The sequence below is a fragment of the Sinohyriopsis cumingii genome, chromosome 7 (genome assembly GCF_028554795.1).
Source record: "Sinohyriopsis cumingii isolate HCF-2022 chromosome 7, ASM2855479v2, whole genome shotgun sequence".
In the NCBI taxonomy this organism is placed as follows: Eukaryota; Metazoa; Mollusca; class Bivalvia; order Unionida; family Unionidae; genus Sinohyriopsis; species Sinohyriopsis cumingii.
The window spans coordinates 57,104,456-57,126,508 of NC_142967.1; the positions used below are offsets into that span (position 1 = coordinate 57,104,456).

At 35.4% G+C, this 22,053-nt stretch overlaps 1 protein-coding gene across 2 annotated transcripts in view; it reads right to left on the reverse strand.

Moving 5' to 3' along the window:
• The window catches only part of LOC149795316 (uncharacterized), a 137,802-nt gene that overhangs the window by 89,413 nt on the left and 26,336 nt on the right, over positions 1 to 22,053 (reverse strand). The gene's annotated exons all lie outside the window — the stretch shown is intronic.

The following is a 22,053-nucleotide window of genomic DNA, read 5'->3' on the forward strand; positions in this document are numbered from 1 at the left end:
CCTGCATAACCCTCCATGATGGAGATGAGTCTATAGTAAATACAACAGTTCTCTATACAGACACTAGTTGAGTATGGATGATTCTGGAGATTACTAACATGTTTCAATGACCTAGACCGTTGGTTAAAGTATACGGCCTGGAACTAAACTTACTGTGCAGAAACTACAATTGTCATCTTAGATTTACCATTACCTGTTGCCCTTCAAGACTAGAAGAGCTTAAAATTGTAATTACTGGATGCATTTTTAGTTATACAATGCACCCAGCTGCAAGTTGTAAATAGCCGTAACTCTCTGAAAATGATGGGTGCAGTGATCTGCTGATACGTGTAAACTGCGCATCTTGGATTGGTTTGATTTGGTTTGGTGCTTTACAGCACAGCAACACAGGAAGGTTATTTAGTGCCGAGTCAATTGGAGCAAAGTGTCCTGTCTAAGGACACACCTTGGAAGCTGACATAGTCTGGATAGATAGTTGCAAGTCTGGCTCAGCCATGACCAAGGCTCCCATAAACTGCAGCATTAGCTGCACTAATATGGTTGTGTGCTAGAGAGATGAACGTATGGACAGACATGACTATTCCTAAATAGCCATTGGGATATATTAGGAATTGTATTATATATGCAACACACAATACAGTTGTTGTTGTTGTTGTTGTTGTTGTTGTGGGGTTTAACAGCATTTTTCAGCACACGATAGGCTATACATGGCGGCCAGTATTAATGGTGGAGGAAGAACCCGGGAAAACCCCGGAAAGAACCACCGACCTTTAAGAAGCTACTGGCAAGCTTTCTCACATACCCACATTGGCTGAATCTTAGACTCGAACCGCCGCAGACAGAGGTGAGATGGCAGTGATCCGTAACGAAGAGCGCTTTAGACCACTCAGCCACTCGGGGCCCCTACACAATACAGTACCATGACAGAACCTCCTACACAAACACAATGAAACTTTTGTAAACTGCAATCTATGAGGACCACAAATTATGGCTGTTTTTGGAAGTGCCAGTATTTTGGGGTGTGCTTGGAATTATAATGGCCTTAATGGGACAAAAAATATCAGAGCAGTTTTCAGAGGAGACTGTACTACTGGTGTGTTGGTATAGGGAAGTCTCAGAGTATATGTCCTGTTAGGTTGCTTTAACAGACCTTACGCTGACTAATAAAATGACCTTATTGTCTACCAATGATTCCTACTACCATAACTTGAACATACTGTGTGCCCAGTCAAGTGAAAGACAGTGGCAAGGTACATCTTGTACTGAAAACAAGCCCATTCAACATTGCACAAATACACAAACCAAGAATTCTCAGGACAAAGGATATATGCTGTATTATCCCATTTTGATCTTTGCGGTAACCTTATCTATTGACATCACAGGTTTCTCTACCTCAATAAATGCAATAAATCCACTGTACCTCAAAAATACAATAAATCCACTGTACCTCAATAAATACAATAAATCCACTGTACCTTAATAAATACAATAAATCCACTGTACCTCAAAAAATACAATAAATCCATTGCACCTCAATAAATACAATAAATCCACTGTACTTCAATAAAAACAATAAATCCACTGTACCTCAATAAATACAATAAATCCACTGTACCTCAATAAATACAATAAATCCACTGTACCTCAATAAATACAAAAAATCCACTGTACCCTAATAAATACAATAAATCCACTGTACCTCAATAAATACAATAAATCCATTGCACCTCAATAAATACAATAAATCCACTGTACCTCAATAAATACAATAAATCCACTGTACCTCAATAAATACAATAAATCCACTGTACCTCAATAAAAACAATAAATCAACTGACCAAAATCAGAACTATTACCATATATTTATATCTTTAACATGTGGACCCAACTGTAAATATCACAGATGCAGATCTTCAAATGCATAATGCATCACAGGTCCTGTTTCATAAAATTGCTCGAAATTTTCTTTAATACATATACAAGATTTCACTATATCTTTCTTATGATACATTTCACAATATGTTTTAGTCAGATAAAGCTATAATAAAATTGCAACAAAAAAAAATAACTCAAATTTTAAATTTGTTCACCTAACACTCTCATTATTCTTGAAATAAATTCCTCTATTTTGATGAAATCCTCAAGCTTTCCTCAAGTTTTCCTCAGACATAAAACTCTTACTGGTTATAAAAGGTGTCGTGAAAGATCATTACTCCTTGAAATCTGCCAAAATGTTCACTGAAAAAGTTTGTTTCTTGTTAACAAAGTAAAATAAAAAATAAAAGCATCAGATTGTGGGGAAATAATCAGCTATTATGTGCAACTGGAACCAGGATTTATTGTTCGCTGCTTGATATCACAGTTAGAAGTATAGCATGGACCATGATCTGCCACTGAAATTAAAGAATGTATAGCATCGACCATGGTCTACCTTTGAAATCAAAGAATGTACAGCATAGAATCATGCTCTACCATTAAAATCAAAGACAAAATGTACAACATGAACCATGATATGCCACTGAAATTATAGAAAGAATGTACAGCATGGTCCATGGTGTGCCACTGAAATGATAGACCGATTGTACAATATGGACCATGAGCTGCCATTAAAATCAATGACAAAATGTAAACCATAGTCCATGATCTGCCATTGAAACCAGAGATAATGTACAGCATAGACCATGATCTGTCATTTAAATCATAGAGATAATGTACAGCATAGACCATGATCTGTCATTTAAATCATAGAGATAATGTACAGCATAGACCATGATCTGTCATTTAAATCATAGAGATAATGTACAGCATAGACCATGATCTGTCATTTAAATCATAAAGATAATGTACAGCATAGACCATGATCTGTCATTTAAATCATAGAGATAATGTGTAGTATGGACCATGATCTATCATTTAAATCATAGAGAAAATGTAAAGTATGGACCATGATCTGTCATTTAAATCATAGAGAAAATGTATAGTATGGACCATGATCTGTCATTTAAATCATAGAGAAAATGTACAGTATGGACCATGATCTGTCACTGTTTATATGATGACAGATCAGGCCCCATATTGTTAAAACTTTCTGAGCAAGAATCTCAAGCTTGGACGAAAAATTCCAATTAAATATTATACATATATTTGAGTATACCAATGTGATTGAAGTTTAGCATGCTAGAAGAAGAAAAAAAGTCAAGATGATTCTAAAAGTTATACATATCAAACTTTATTCCAATCAGAGTTGCAGAAGGCCCAAGTTTTAAGTTATTGAGCCTGAACTAGAGTTATATGTTGAAAGTTTCTAGCTCAAGACCAACTTCTATTATAATAATATTAAAATCTGAAAACTTACAGGGTTATTTTCACTCAATTCCTTTTTCCCAGAAGAGCCACAGTCAATAATTGGTCAGCATGCTAGACTGTAGACTGAAAGTGCAGATTCTAATTCTACCACTGGATCAGTCCAGATTGAATACTGTGGTACGTCCTTTTGCAAGGCACTATTACTCTAACTGACTCATTACTAAATAACCTATTGGTGTTGCTCTGCTTTAAGACAACAATCAAACTCTTTTCTTGACTGCTAAATTTACCTGACCTTCATTTACTTTAGGTATCATAGAGTCACGGGTTTCAGCTTAAGTTTCATGTTTGGAAGGGGGCCTCGAGTGGCTGAGTGGTCTAAAGCGCTCATCATTACGGATCACTGCCATCTCACCTCTGTCTGCGTGAGTTTGAGTCTCAGGTTCGGCCAATGTGGGTATGTGAGAAAGCTTGCCAGTAGCTTCTCATGGGTCGGTGGTTCTTACCAGGGTTTTTCCACCATTAATACTGGCCGCCATGTATAGCCTATCTTGTGCTGACAAATGGTGTTAAACCTACAAAAACAACATCATGTTTGGAAAGTTTCAAGAATAAAGAGCCTGGTTCACAATGTTGGTAGTTAGGTGTGTTTTATACATGATCAAATATGGTAGATTCCCAACTGTAGGAGGAAGGAAATTGATACCATATATAATCACTTAAGTCAGGTCCAACTAAAAACAGCACATACCCTGATTTGCCATCACAAGAAGATGAGGGTCTGGATCTATGCAGCCTGCAGCTGAATCCAACTTACAAGTGAGGATATATGGCGTGTTAGCAATAACATTAATCTTCTACAAGTAATCAGAATTAGAATTGAAAAACAATTCATCCAAATTTATACACAGTATAACTTTGTACAATAGGGTTTGATGTAATGGTATCGAATGCTACCATTCTGTGGAACTATCCTTGAAATCAATGCCTGGTTTTCTTCAATACAGGTATAAATAAATATAATGCCAATCTTGATGACATACACCTAAGAAAACTAACAAAGAAGATAGCAAGCTCTTTTGATATGGCTACCCCAGTATTTGATTACAATTTCTGTATGTAAGTTATTATCCTAAATATGAGTACTAATATAGCAGTAATGGATCAGTAGTAACAAATCACCGTTTCATTATTGCCCTGATAGAAACATATGTTAAAGATTGTAATGAAAAAAACTGTTGTCACTCAGATCTTTAATGAGACAAAAATGTAGAGATTGTCAGAGATCCATCATTAATGCTTACAACAAAAAAAAGGATTTGCCAATAGCACTGTAAAGCACCTGAGTGACACTGATGCAAGCCTGAAGACTGCATTAACAGAAAAAGGCTTGCTTGATAAAACTGGTGCAAATGAAACGAAGCACATTTGATTGAAAAATTTTGCTGTTTCTTTTTCATATCCTACAAACCTTATTTCTCTATGATACATCCAAATGATATTCAGATGAAATCAAATGCCCCTTGTTATGACTGGAGGCCAAGACAGATAAAATGCTTAAGGTCACAGGCCACATGAGCAAGAACAGACCCTTATTACTAATTATCAATCTTAATTAAAAAAAATGCATATTTTCAAAAGGACTGCCTACATGGTCATGGACTGCCCAGTGTGAAGACAAGGCTACATGTGACCCATGGGCTGCAGGTTGGACACAAAAATATTATACAACTTACTTTTTTTCAGACATCAAGATGCTTCTGGACTTTTAAAAGGAATTACTGCTGTTACAAACAGGTTATGTAACTCTCATTAATAACCCCCTTTTTTTATCACATTTTAATAGCTCTATGTAATGGTAATTGACCTATTACCACTTGACAATCATCAATTAACCAATCAGTAAGTGTAAATTAGACACACCTCTAGGCATTGCTTACGTCTGCCATTTTCCTCCAAAAGCTGCTCGTGGCAATAATGAATTCATTATGATAAGTATTTACAATTTTTGCAATGATTTGTTGATTTCCTGATTTATATGCCTGGGTAAAAAAAAGTCACTGTGAGCCTTGCAATTCTAACTTGATATCCAGATCGTCTACATGGAGGAATTCGACTTATTCCTTTCCCGAAACACAAAATTTTTATGGATAAAGACTTTTATGTGGTCGCATGTACGATCAGATGAATATGGAAATAACTGATGGCAATCACAATGTATTTGTTTGCAAAACATGTAGAAAAGCATGTCCTATCAATGGTCTGAAGGGAAAAAAAGAATTGAAATTGAAAAATTTTGTACAAATAAACCTTTCTAGAATATGGGTGGAGAACCCCAAAACTTTTGGGCTTTGATGTATCTTATTTTTCTTGTACAGGAAGCACTGAACTCCAGACAGCATTATTTTAAAGTTTGAAAATTTACACTTTAATGTTTGCTTGTCCCAAAAACAATGATTTATTGTCTCGATCTTTCAGACACTTGAGTGACTCTTTACTTTCACACTGGGCTGAAGGTGGGGTGGGGATACAAAAATGTAATCATAAAGAAATACAAAGACAATTATCGTCCCATATATTAAGCATGCATTTACATGTTTACATTAACAGACACCATTGATCAAGATTCCATCTGACGAACATAGTAGAACTTGAAAATTATTATGTAACACAATATACTTCTAAACAGTAATTATTTACGATTTTATTTATTAATTTTTAATTCATTTATTTCCAAGACAGCATGAACATAAGCCACATAAAATTAATAAGGATAAGATTTATATACTAAATACATTAGCATCTTTTGCAGCGAATTTCCATGTACATTAATAAATTCTAGAGCAGCTTTAAAATTTATTTTTGTTATTTACTGAAATAACACACTTCAATTATTACTATACAAACTGAACTACAAATATAGATATTATCTACTTCAGTATAATATTACATTTTTAAGAATAATACAAATCATTTTCAATAAACATTTCGCTTAAGCTGGAACATGTCTTTGCCAAATACCACGTTTGTCGGAGGTTAGCAGGGCACCATGACATGCAATTTGGTAGGTGAAGCAGTCTGTCATCTCATGTAAGGTCAACTGCAATGCAGCTTCACATACTTCACATTAAAACAAAATAATAATAATGACAAGTAGTAGTAATAATAACCATAATAACAACAAAAAAAATACTACACTAATAATAATCATAATATCATACCATCTCAATAACCTGGGTTTCCGGTCAAGGTATATGGTCTCAAACAAAAGTTATTATGCAGAAACTGCTTTTCTTATTAGTTTTACCAAGACCATCAACAGTAATCTGTAGACCCCAGAATCTACAGGTTGTTTTACTACCCTATGTGCAAGTCATCCACAAAGCTTGGTCAAAAAGGTTACTTGAGAATACAAGTTTTCAGAATATTTTTTTTTACCTGCAATGACCCTGACATTTTCACCCCCAAATCAACAAACCTCTTCCATACCTTGCATACAAGCCCTCCACAAACTTTGGTCCAGTATGTTGTCTACTCAGTGTTTGTTTTTTTCAATTATAGTGACCTTGGCCTTTGACCTTTGAAACCCAATTGTATAGCCTTCCTTTTTACTCAAGGTACAAGTCATTCACTAACTTGGGTGAAGGTACATTGTTGAGAACCCAAATTTGTGTGCAGAAACAACTTTCTTCTTTTGGTTGCAATTGCTTTCACCTTTTACCTTTTGTCCCCCAAATTAAAAGATTTCTTCCTAAGCCCACATGCAAGCCATCCACAATGTTTAATCCAGTTCTGTCAAGTAAAACCATTGCTAATGTTCAGAAACAATTTTTCTTCTGTGAATTACAGTGATCTTAACTCTCAAGGTCAATAAACTTACTCCATATCCAAAGTACAAGCTATCTACAAACTTTGGTCCATGTGATACTAAACAAATGATATTGTGTAGAAACCAATGTTCTGCTTTCAATCACAGTTACCTTGAACTTTGAAATTTTAACCCCAAATCAGTAGGCTTCCACCTTTTCCCCCAAGTGCAAACTAACAATAAAGTTTGGTCCCAATCTGTTATGTAGAACTAATGTTTTGTGCAGAAACATTTTTCTTCTTTCAGTCAAGTCACAGTGACCTTGACAATTGACCTGCTGACCTCCAAATTGATAGGCTTCTTTCTTATCCCAAGTGCCAGTCACCTGCACAGTTTGGTAACTGTAGATAGTGCAGAAACTATTTGTCTCCATCACCTTTACCACTGAGCTTTTGACCCAAAATTGATAGGATTCATTAAAGTGAAAGCATTCCAGAAAATCTGTTGCATGTACATGCTACTGAATTGAACTTGTAATGCAGGATATAAAAAGTTAATGGCCATATATACAGACTGAAGGACAGGGTCATAGCAAAAAGCACTCCACCAAAATGGTCAACAGAACACACTGATCCTACATATGCTGATGACTGCACTAAACTGACATCTAACCTGCATTCATACGCATATTTAATGACTGAAAACATTAAATTAAGGAAGGCAGAGCTTTCCTTATCAGCTGGGAGCCAGGTGATTTAACTGGCTACTTGTACTTTACACCTGATAATGTTTTTTTTTAAAAACCCCACTGTATTCCCATGATGGGGGGGAGGCACCAAACCCTCCTGCCTACTTTGGCAACTCACCATTCAACTTCTTTTGTAATAGAATGCCCTGTGAAGGTCTCATGACTGCATATAAATCATGCAAAAGCAAATATATTATTGATAGGAAATCTGAGCACAAAAAAACCAGGACGAATTCTAGAAAATACTTACAAAACAACTAGCATTAGATATTAGGTATGACCAAGATTATTTAGCAATCAATGTCCAAAATGTGAAAATAAAAACATACTGACAATTCGAAATCAAGATTTTTCAACCTTTTAGAAAAGAATCCAAGTACATGTGGCCAAACCTACCATATGTACTTGCATATAAATCAAGTCCAATTGCAAACTGTCCTGACCCAGATCTGCCACTGCATAATGTACTGACAGATCTGTCTTCTGCAGTAATCAGTAGAACAAACAACACATACCCTGACCTGCCAGTGCATTAAGTGATGGCAGATCTGGGTCTATATTGTTTGCAGTCAGTCATTACTTACAAGTGTGTATATATGGTAATACATGAATGTGATATTACAGCTGAATGCAACAGACTTTGATGACCATCAACTAGGAGAGAGAAAAAAATTGGAATGAAAGGTACACCAATTATCCCAAACAAACATACAAGGAGAAAAATGGGAAAGTGGTGAAAAGACCATACCTTTAGCCTAAACAATACTTGATACTACTTAAGAAATGAGGAACTAATCCAGGGTAACAAAATTCAATGGGCACCATTATACACTTAGAAACAGGTTTATTTAAACAAACCCACCATCAAGATTTTTAAAAAATTCTAATACTCAACTACAGATCAGGTGATACGATCTGGGAGCTACCTTAGATACTTGCTTATAAGATGTGTCCAACTTCGAAAACTGCATAGACACAGATCTGCCTTTGCAAAAATGCGCTGGCAAATCTGGTTCTGTGCAGTTTGTTAGGAGTAATCAGTAGAATAAACAGCATTGGCCCTGATCTGCAGGTACATCATACTATGACAGATCCAGATCTTTGCTGTTTGCATTTTGACTCAACTTATAAGCAAGTACTGATAGTAGATATGAATGAAATAACAGTTTTATCCCAAACCTTGGAAACAAGAAATTTCAACATAGAGTGGAACTAAAACAAATATTGATTAAAAAAATTGGCAAAACTCCAGTCCAATTCATTAAAAAAAACTGTCAAAATCTACCTCATGTTCCAATCTCAAAAAGTGTCAAATTCTACCCCCAGTCCCAATCACACACAAAAAACAAGTAAGACAACTAATATATATCCATGATGCATACCTGATGTGAGAAACAGAAAAGTGAAAGAAAATAATTAATATACCAAAATGCATATTCTGAAAAAAATACCAAGACTCCAAATCACATTTAACAACTGCATGCAAGAAAAGGAAACAGTGAACAGAGAGAAATGAAAAACACAACTAAATGTACACTGCAGATATACACAACAAAGGTATGTACAAAATATCAACAGAATATATTCTTGAAATCATGGGTGAAAGATGCTAATATGAATTAGGTGTGTGTGTGATCTGGATTTTAACATAGCTTTAAAAAAAAATTCAGTCATATTGCTACGATGTCTACAGTGCAGCAGTTTATGGTGATGTCTAGTACTCGGGCATCATGCTGCAGACATGTATCACAATGTCCCACCCAGTCACATTATCCAGACACCAGTCCAACCAGTTCTTACACTAACCTCTTAATGCTGAGTGGCTAGCAAGACAGTATGAATTAGGATAAATACTACTGAATCAGCCACTTGCTTAGAAAAATAGCAAACCATAAATGGAATACATTACCACCTTGGCAATACGATTTCATCATGACATGCTATTTAAAATAATTCTCCACCAAAGACATTTTAGGAAATTAAAAAATCACTACTACAGTATAAGACTCACCTAATAAACATTCGATATGTACATATTCATGCATCCTATGCACACGTGTATAGTAACACCTCCATGTGTATGGATGTATATAGAGGTGGAGAAAATAATTTGGCCACTCTGTTGTTTTTTTTAAATTAATACAATAGTGAGCAGAGACAAATATAGTAGTTTCTTACAGGGAGAAAAATACAGCTAAAGTAGGATTTTGTGTTCAGCTATATGACTTTAATATTATATATACACACACACCAATGTGTGTGTGTGTGTGTGTGTGTATATATATATATATATATATATATATATATATATATATATATATATATATATACACACACACACACACACACACACATACAATTTTTTTAAAAAGCTTCAAAATATTAAATAAATGCACTTTGGACAGGGATCTCTAAATTTAGGGCTCTCACCTGCCCAGAAGGATATATAACTAAGGACAGTAATATCAAATGGAATGGCTCACTAGGCTCTGTAACATACCTCTAATAAATGATAATGTATTTACATAGTATTCTATGGCACCTCAGTACAAACGTCAACTACGTCATCCAACAGCAATTCACCCCCAAATACTTCTGTCTCAGAGATTAAATCAACATACTCTACCAAAATGTGTTCCACTATCAGTGGACAGGGCATGACATGCACTCTGGTCAGATTCAACTTTCAGGAGGTATGCATGAATCAGGTATGTACTATGACGATATGCAATCAGCAAATACCACACAATACCACCTTACCTCTCCAATTTGTTCTATATGAAGGATGCCAAACTCCAACAGTGGGCTTAATGTTCTTAAGCTTGTGGCACATATTTCCCCTTTGATCATTAACATGCTGATTTATATAATATTTTAGAATTAAGTCAATATATGGAATCTTCCATTCAGAAATGGGTGGCTGCAAGGCAGCTTTATTTGCCCTTTCATTACCTTTGATACCAATGTGACCAAGCATCCATGGGTACAGAATGTTTCCCCCAGAGTGCATAAGGACATCATGTTTCTCTAATTATCTAGGATATTAATGGGTTGTCAGATTTAAGATTCTGCAAGGCTTTCAACGTGGTAAAGGAATTCAAAAAGATGATGCAGTTTGTTTCTTGAGAGGTTTCCAAAGTACAATGTAATTCAAAATCTGAAACTGGACCTAATTTCTGCAGTAAAAACCGAAGCTTTATACAGTAACCAGATCAAGATTGTGCCATGAGGTGTTGCAATGGCAGCTCAAACTATGTCTCCATCTTTCAAACCATCTGTATAGAGGGACACAGAGCTGAGATAGAAGGATCTATTTATTGTACTTTAATAGATATATTGAGGTCTTTTGAGTTTACAAAGATCAAAGTATTATTTTGACAACCATGTAGGCAATGATTTGTGACCACAGTATATCACAGCATTTCCAACACTGATTTTTGCTGTTTCTAAGTGAGGAAGATTTTGTATGGCAAGATGTGAAATTAAATTTGGTTTCTCAGCATACAAGGTTTGGTATTTAGGCCTGAAGACTGGACCATATGTGGGGTCACTGTGATTTGAAGATAGGCCTGAAGACTGGGTCATATGTTGGGTTACTGTGATTTTAAGATAGGCCTGAAGACTGGGTCATATGTTGGGTTACTGTGATATGAAGATAGGCCTTAAGACCATATGTGGGGTTACTGTGATTTGAAGATAGGCCTGAGGTCTGGGTCATATGTGGGGTTACTGTGATTTGAAGATAGGCCTGAAGACTGGGTTATATGCTGGGTTACTGTGATTTGAAGATAGGCCTGAAGACTGGGTCATATGTTGGATTACTGTGATTTGAAGATAGGCCTGAAGACCATATGTGGGGTTACTGTGATTTGAAGATAGGCCTGAGGACTGGGTTGTATGTTGGGTTACTGTGATTTGAAGATAGGCCTAAAGACTGGGTCATAAGTGGGGTTTACTGTGATTTGAAGATAGACCTGAAGACTGGGTTGTATGTGGGGTTACTGTGATTTGAAGATAGGCCTGAAGACTGGATCATATGTGGGGTTACTGTGATTTGAAGATAGGCCTGAAGACTGGGTCATATGTTGGGTTACTGTGATTTCAAGATAGTCCTGAAGACTGGATCCTATGTGGGGTTACTGTGATTTGATGATAGGCATGAAGACTGGGTCATATGTGGGGTTACTGTGATTTGAAGACAGACCTGAAGACTGGGTTGTATGTGGGGTTACTGTGATTTGAAGATAGGCCTGAAGACTGGGTTATATGCTGGGTTACTGTGATTTGAAGATAGGCCTGAAGACTGGGTCATATGTTGGATTACTGTGATTTGAAGATAGGCCTGAAGACCATATGTGGGGTTACTATGATTTGAAGATAGGCCTGAGGTCTGGGTTGTATGTTGGGTTACTGTGATTTGAAGATAGGCCTAAAGACTGGGTCATAAGTGGGGTTTACTGTGATTTGAAGATAGACCTGAAGACTGGGTTGTATCTTGGGTTACTGTGATTTCAAGATAGTCCTGAAGACTGGATCCTATGTGGGGTTACTGTGATTTGATGATAGGCATGAAGACTGGGTCGTATGTGGGGTTACTGTGATTTGAAGACAGACCTGAAGACTGGGTTGTATGTGGGGTTACTGTGATTTGAAGATAGGCCTGAAGACTGGGTTGAATGTGCGGTTACTGTGATTTCAACATAAGCCTGAAGACTGGGTCATATGTGAGGTTAAAGTGATTTGAAGATAGGCCTGAAGACAGGGTCATATGTGGGGTTACTGTGATTTGGAGATAGACCTGAAGACTGGGTCATATGTGGGGTTAAAGTGATTTGAAGATAGGCCTAAAGACTGGGTCATATGTGGGGTTACTGTGATTTGAAGATAGGCCTGAAGACTGGGTTGTATGCTGGGTTACTGTGATTTCAAGATAGTCCTGAAGACTGGGTCAAATTTGGGGTTACTGTGATTTGAAGATAGACCTGAAGACAGGATCATATGTGGGATTACTGTAATTTGAAGATAGACCTGAAGACTGGGTCATGTGTGGGGTTACTGTGATTTCAAGATAGGCCTGAAGACTGGGTCGTATGTGGGGTTACTGTGATTTGAAGATAGGCCTGAAGACTGGGTTGAATGTGGAGTTACTGTGATTTCAAGATAGGCCTGAAGACTGGGTCGTATGTGGGGTTACTGTGATTTGAAGATAGGCCTGAAGACTGGGTTGAATGTGGAGTTACTGTGATTTCAAGACAGGCCTGAAGGCTGGGTCGTATGTGGGGTTACTGTGATTTGAAGATAGTCTGGTAGTAACCTAATGAACAGCCAATTTTGTCTGTCTGAGATAAAGTAATGGTTCATTTGCTTCAGGCTTTCTGAAGCGGAAGTTCTAAATGCACCCATTAAAAGTCTAATTCCTTTATCGTGAATCGGATCAAGCATTTGCAGTCAAAATTTACAAGCCAATCCATACGCAACTGAGTCATGATCAGGTTTCAATCTTACTAATAACCTATATAATCACTGCAAGCCCTTCCAATCTTCTCCCCAAACAGTGTTTGCCATGACCCATATTAAATTCAGGGCTTTTTGGTATTTGTCCCTGAGAAATTTAATATGTGGAAGAAATGTTAGTCTACTGTCAAAAATAAACCCTAAAAATGCACTCCCCTTGAAAACTGGAATAAGCAAACTGCCAAGCAATTCTCATAAGGATCAAAGCAAAAATCAGAAACAATATAAAGCATAACGCCTCATAACAACAATATTTTCAAGAGAATCAAGATAAAGTTGTACATGCATGCATGTATCAAACAAGCAAAAAATGCACTTCAACCACTTTTTAAAATATTTTTAGGACAGATAATTTCAAAATCTGATCTCCATAAGGTAATAATAATAATAATAATAAAGACTTTATTTAGAGAAGGTAACTCAATTAGTTACAGAACTAATCTACCTTGAGGCCTTCTATCTGTTATATACAATATATACAGTATGATGTGAAGAGTCTGGCTTGACACTAAATAATTAAGTAATTTTAAAATTCAAAGTATCAAGCCTGGAACACATGCACAGGCATCTATGAACACATAAACATATATAAATATAAAATATCATCCTGCTTTGAAAAAAAATTCAACTGTGAAAATGATGCAAAATTACAAAAAAGCAGGTGGTATTTATTGTTCTAGAACTGTTCAATTGTCTAAAGATGTCATACATTTGAGACATTGATTATCAAAAGAAGAAATGCCAGAAGCCTGCCTTATGTCACTGGGATTTCACTGGTTCAATACCAGTGGACCAGTATACTGAAAACTTTTTTCAACAATTCCTTCTTTGGCCTTGGTATAATGTAATTTATACTTCTTATGGACCTTAAATTTGGAGTAACATCAGCATCTCTCTGATGAAAGATATTGCTTAGATAGACAGAAATGACTTTTCTGGATATTTATACATCCATTTGGCCTTTCTAAGAGATATTCTTTCATTTATCGTTAAAATCTTTATATTATTTATTGCATCCTGGAAGTTGTCTATACATTTATCTAGAATTAAACGCAAGCCCTCTTTTGGAGTCTTAAAAGTGTTATGTTTGAATTAGAGGTATTACCAGTACCCCAAATTACACTACAATAGTCCAGATAAGGCTGAATATAATTTTTATAAAAGATGACCCTATACTGAAGAGGAATGTATGTTTTGTTTTTCTTCAGTAGCCAAAGACAAGAATTAACCTTTTTTTAAATATATTTAATGTGAATAGACCAAGCAAGATTGTTATCTATGAATGCACCAAGAATTTTATCATGAGAGGTAATAATAAGGCTCACACTGTCTAACAGAACCTGGAGTTTGTCGCTATCTGTCTGCCGCATTTGACACAATATACATGTACCATGATACATTACTTCACCATCTCCAGCATGTATTTGGCATTCATGATGCAGCCTTACTGTGGTTCAAGTCCTACTTGGTCAACAGGACACAAATTGTGTCTGCAAATGGAATACACTACAGCCCAGTTAATCTATGTTGTGGTGTTCCATAGGGGTCTGTTCTTGGACCAGTTCTCTTCATTCTATACACTCAGCCACCCTCAAGTGCCATAGATCATCATCCAGTATTTCAGCAATGGTACACTGATGATACCCAATTATACAAATCTAGCCACCCAACTGAAGTTGATGCTACCATCCAAGGTGTAAAGAGGTGCATTTCTGATGTGAAATCATGGATGACATGTAACAAGCTGCAGATAAATGATGATAAAACTGAGGCCATTCTGATCACAACAAAAAGACTTTCTCATTCACATCCTTTACCTCAAACAATAAATATCAGCAACACCAACATTAAAGTCACAGTCAGTATGAAACCTAGGTGTTACTCTGGACAGTACTCTCACATTGCACCAACATGTCATGAACATATGCAAGGCTGCATATCTTGAGCTAAGACACATCAGCTCCATTCACAAATATATTTCAGTTGATGCCACTAAAACACTTGTGTGTTCATTAGTATTTTCAAGACTGGACTACTGTGACTCAATTCTGTCTGGTTCATCTCAATATCTACTCAAAAAAACTTCAAAACACAGCTCCTCAGATCATACTTAGAGAACCACAATCAGAGCACACCTCCCCGCTGCTCTGTACCCTACACTGGCTATCCATTCCATCCAGAATTAAACACAAAATTTGTTCTCTGTGCTACGTTTCACTGACGAACTCCAGTCCAACATACCTATCCAACCTCACCCATGTTTACACACCAGCAAGATACTTACACTCCTCTTCTGACAATCGTATACTCATTATTCCCACTATGAAAACAAAGTCATATGGACAACATTCTTTTGCATACCAGGGCCCAGCAATGTGGAATGAATTGCCCACTGAACTTAGAGACAAAGACACTGTGATCCCATTCAAGAGTGCTCTTAAAACTCACTTTTTTTGACTGCAAGAACAAACTTAAAGACCTAATAATGTTTCCTGCCTTAAATATTTTCTGCATGTTTTTTTGTTTTCTAATTTCATGGTGTTTGTTTTTTGTAATCATATCATTATATATGATTTTTATGTTATAGGTATTGTCTAATGTTGTAAAGCGCTTAGAGCTTCTAAAGATTAGGCGCTATACAAAGTCCTCATTATTATTATTATTATCTAGCCTTGTTCATTTTTGTTGCATTGTAACTAGTAGGGCTTTCGTTTTTTCTGTATTTATGATCATACTGTTTTCTTTGCACCATACTTGAAGTCTGTTGAGAGCATCCTGTAAGTTATTTTCAAGTACCGTTTTGGTTTTACCCATCTCAGACAATGTAGTATCATCTGCATAGAGGTCAGTGGAAGAAGCTGAAGTTCCAATCTTAAGAGGTAAGTTGTTGATAAATAGAATGAATAACAGGTGTGTGTCTGCATGCATATGTGTGTGTGTATTTTTAACTCAGCTACGATGTCTGCAGTGTGACAGTTTATAGTCACATTATCCTAAAACCAGGACAACCAATCATAACACTAACCTCTTAATGCTGAGCACCAAGTGAGGCAATTGCTAGTACCATTTTTATAAGTATTTGGTATGACTCAGTCGAGTTTGAACCCACAACCTCATGCACCCAAGGTAAATGCTCTAACCACTTAGGCCACCAGGGCAGTTGATCTCTGTAACGTCAATCCCCTGACAGTTTTTTTGTAGTATAATGCCATTTTTCTATCATATAAAAGGATTTACATGGTGGCCAGTATATCGGTGGTGGAAGAAGCTGCAAAGATCTGCCATCACACAGGAAGAAAATGACAAGCTTTCTCATTTCTTACATACCCACATTGGTTAAGCTGAGACTCGAACGCATGTCTTTGACAGCTAAGCCACTTTGGCCACCCCACTCCATACCCATCAAATGTCACTTTTAATAAATCTTAACACCGTCAACAAATATGCATGCATAAAAACACCCCCCACATTACAAGGGACAATAATACAACAGAACACATCTTAAGGGCAGAGGTCATAGACAAATTCTAAATTTCAATCTCTACCATTAAAGAAGCCTTGATACAGACATTTGTGCTCTCTATTGGAGCAAATTAAAAAAGGGTTGAGATATAAAGGTCTAAAAAGGCAAGGTAACTTAAATATGGGATTTTATGCCCAAAGTTAAGGAGACTAGAAATCCATAAATTGGCAATATTTTTAAATCATACTACATATAGACAGAAAAGTACAAGCTGAACCCAATCAAAATTAAAAAAATTTCTTCAAATTATTATATATAAAATAAAATACACCCCAAATATCAATAAGCTTTGGATTCAGTGTCAGAAAAGTCAGACATAAAAGCCATTGTAAGTTGTGGAAAATGAGTAACTCATAACAAATAGAGATATGCTGGAATGGGGGTACCAGGTGTCCACAAAAAAAATGTAAATGAAATCATCTGCTCCTAAATTGTAATCTTTATAAAAATTAATTTTATGCATTGTACCATTTAGGCAGCTCCCTAATTACCTACCAGTATACCATATATATATATATATATATATATATATATATATATATATATATATATATATATATATATATATATATATATATATATATATATATATATATATATATATATCTGCTATTCAACAACTCTAACAGTCACAATGAAAGACACAAAAAATTCTGAAGGCTTATACAAGAGATCCAGTTTATACTGGTAGCCTTTTTCACCCAGGCTATTCAAAAACATCAATACAACACAGTGGTTGCTTAAATACAATCTGTCAATTCACAAGTCTGACATACATGTATTAATACATGCCCTTAATCCATGCTAAATGACCAAATGCCATGAAGCCTTGTTCAGAATCTTGGAGATCTGCCCACGGATAATTTCAAGTGATTACATAAATTTATTAACTAAGTTTTCCAGCTGCTCATTTGCCATGGACAGATTTGTTTGTCAATGGAAAAAGCTTGGGAACTTGAAATGCAAAGAAAAAGCTGGAAACCCTGACATTTGCCATGGACAGATTTGTTTGTCAATGGAAAAAGCTTGGGAACTTGAAATGCAAAGAAAAAGCTGGAAACCCTGACATTGTCTTTGGATAGCATAGGACCCAGTTCATTACATATGGGTTGGTAGCATGAAAAATAAGTGAAGTATGAACTTATTTGTATCAAGAATTTTGTTTCAGTTTTTTCTAACCTGGAAAAAGACAACAACAACATGCACAAAAAACAGGAATCACCATATACAATCAAATGCCTGGGACAATACTTAAAGCCTGTGCTAAGTCACACAACATCTCTTATCCAAACAATTCAACTGCAACAGTCCAGGGAAAGATAGACATTTTCTTTCCCTGCAGCCATCTGTTTTTTCAGTAGTAATTGAGAAAGCTATTAGCAAATATAATCCAATAATTCTGAAAGAAAGGCAAACAGTTACAGCTAGGTCATGAATTCTAACCCTCTATTCACATATTCCTGAAACTCCCAAACTTGAGTGTGCACACTGAAACTTAAAATTACTTCTCAAAGATCTCATATTTGTTAAACTACTACAAAACAAAAAAACATAAAAGATATATGTACTTAAATGTGTTGGCACTTCAAACTTTTTGTATTTCAGTTTGATATAGGTTATTACTGTAGGTTATTACAATTTTGACCTTGAGTGTGCACTCAAGTTGACAAGTTTTGTGAAATTGGGGCCTGGTGAGTTTATTTCGATTTTACCTGACTTTTATGGAAATGCAAAGCGCTGACAAACATTTAGGCATTTTAAATTAATGTACCATTAACACAGCCTTAAGTATGCCAATTCATAAAATCACATTTGTTTTTCCTTAACATTTTCTACGAACAGAAAAAGTTATAAAAAGTTATAAAAGTTACTTCTAAGCTATAAATGGCGATCCAATCTTGAATTGTACACTGTCTGTGTGTAAAAATTACAGATCATAAACAAAATCATTAACTCTACTAGAAATGTTGAGTCTGCAAATTCTCTAATGAACTGTATTTGTGAGGCACTGGTACCATGTCTTGTCCTTGTGCAGAAATATCTACAACTGGTATATATAATAATGTAAGTGAACTTTTTAATCACCCAAAAGAACTGGCTTAACATTTGCAAATATTTTGTGTTCTCATGTACAACACTCAATACATGGAAATTTTCAAGTCTATTTCCTATCTATTGGTCTGCATGGAAAATGTCAACTTCCTCCATGAACAAGATGGAAATGTCTAACCCATTCTATGAACAAAACAGTATTTTCCAGCATTGGAAAATTATCCATATAACAAATTTCCATAGAAAGAACTTGGAATCTGCATGGAGACCATGGAAACTGTATCAATATTCTAATTAAGAATCTTACTGCATGTTAAAGACCTCTTTTAAAATGAGACCGCTAGCAGCCATTTTGGACTAAAACTAATAGATTTTACTCATGATTACATTCAGTATTCAAATGAAATAAAAATTTTGATGCTCAAGAAATATAAAACATTCAATGAAAGAAAGCAAAAACAAGTTTTCTGTCACTGTCTATCCTTTGAGTAAATTGATTTTGTTTCTGTATGACCTAATGAAAATGGCCAATATTGACTAACTTATATATGACAAGCTGTCACTGTGTCCACCACACAGGTAAATGTATGACCGCTGAAGTAATGACTTTTTTAAAAAAATCTTATAAATTGTTTCTCATGAGATCACTCTCAAGGCATATCTCATGTATACTTGTTTATAAGTGGAGTCCAACTGTTAAGTGCACAGACTAAGCCATGCCATTGCACAATGCCCCAAAAAAATGTTTCCAGTTGGCTGACAGTCCATATCTTTTTCGTTGCCAACCCTAGCACTTTTTTTTAACTGGGGTTAAAAAAAAGGTTTTTAACTTTCTTTAAAAATGATTTTGTGCATCAAACTGAGCTGGTTTATCCCAGTACTTTAAGTGCTTACTACATTATATGTACTAATCATTATAATATATATCATGTTTAAAAAACAAATACATACCTATCCTGATTTGGAAACACACATAGTTTTTTGGCCTAATGTGCTGTCAGATCTGGGTCTATGCAGTTGGTTCTACCTATTACTGCTAACAAACTGTATAAACCCAGATATGTCATCATATTATGCAACCATAGATCTGGGTCTGTTCACTTTGCAGTTGGACTTCACTTACAAGCGAATACACCACTATAAATGCACAGTGATTACACATGATTTGCAAAGTTTAAATAGCTCTAATTTAAAAACACTGGTGGAAAATTGACTGTACAGCAAGCAGCAGTAAAATTTTCACTTGCCCAGGATATTATATAGAATAAAAAGGAAAATCCTGATTTTTAAGCAACGTTGATTTTGGGCAAGGAGATGATTTGGAAATATTTCCACCCGGAAAGGTAAAGTTCTGGGATTCAAATTCTTTCTATGTATTCCTGAATATGTTTGAGAAACAAAGTGGTTCACTGGTTGGTGTACTGGACTTGCAACCAGAAATGTCAGAGTTCAATACTGGCCCTTACCATGCCATGTGAGTGTCCACAGTTATATAACCATTCAGAGGGATTAACAAATTTTTGGGCTGGAAATTTGAAACTGCCATTTGGAAGCCTGGCTTGCTCCAAACATAAAATCCCAATATGAGTAAAAACATAAGATAACATAAGATATGGTTTTTATTAAGGAAATCACATTATATTTATTTTAACTTTTGCTTTCTTTTTACTTTGTGTGCATCTTATAGCCATAATCTGATATTTAAATTTATCAAAATATATGTAAATAATACAGGTAGGTAGATATGTAGATGAGAAACAGAACGAAGATATAGTAAGCAGAACAAAAACAGACATGAAAATGTATGTAGACAGATAAATCGATAGGTAGAAAAGGTGAGGACATGTCTAATTGAGAAAGAGAGAGAGAATGTTTAGGTAAAAGTTCTTGAACTAAAACAATACCAGCCAGGGAAACTCATTAATCCATTCCCCATATTCTGAAAATTCTCAGCATTTTATTGGCTAATCACCTAAGTAGGTCATTCCATTAACCCGACCCCCCCAGATTCTTATGTTACGTGCTTAGGCTCGAATAAACAGTAACACAAGAAAAAGTGAAAACAACAAGCTTTGAAAAATATATTTTAAAAAATTCTGTAAAAATGAGGGGAATATGAACTTACAGTTTTAAGAATCAAATCCAAAAATATTCCAACAATAATCCACAAATAAAATTTTAGAAGTCCTAATAACAAAATGTTCAAATAATTTCAAGTTCAAGTCCCGATGAAGAATCCAAGATGTTAGACGATGACGTATGCTGTAACCTGTAGTGTTGAAGTCTACAGCTCCTTGTAGAAACAAGAAATATCACTCTGGTTTTGGAAATCTGAATAAATTTTTATAAAAGCTGTCCTTGTTCAAGAATTTTATATGAGCACACATATTTTCCAGGAAAAAAGAATTAATTCTTTTGAATCCAAGTAATTTGAAATAACTCCAAACGATACAACACTTTCCAGTGTAAAGAAAAAGCCCAAAACTGTGATTATTTCTCCAAAACAAAGGTTATATTCTATTATAAAACTTACAAACAATTAAATCAGATAATTAAAACAAATATACATAATAAGATGATAATTGGGTAATACGAAAAAATAATGTGGTGCCCACATTTCAAAATTCCTGATGAGTAAAACTTGTAGTTGCTACAAGAAATCAAAAGCTTATCCATATAATTTAAATATTTTATTATTGAGACATAACTAACCATGGCCAAGAATAAGTACATAGCTGTAAAATATGGTCGGAGTTCACCATATCTAGATCACCCATGTCATTATCCAAGCTGTCAAAGAAGGACATAGAAGTGTTTTAAATTCCTCTCTCCATCCAAACCCCATCGACTAAGTGCAATAACAATAATAATAATAATTAAGACCTTATTTAAAAAGGATAACACAATTAGCTAAGAACTAATCTACCCTGAGGCCCTCATACAAAAGGAATTAATTTATTTTAGCTGCATCTCTGAAGCCACTGGATGTATTGGGTTTGGAAGAAGGAAATAGAGTGGGCATTTCTAATCTCAGAGTACTGGAAACTTTTTTTAAATAACTCCTTTTTTGGTTTCGGAATTTTAGACTGTTTGGTAGACATG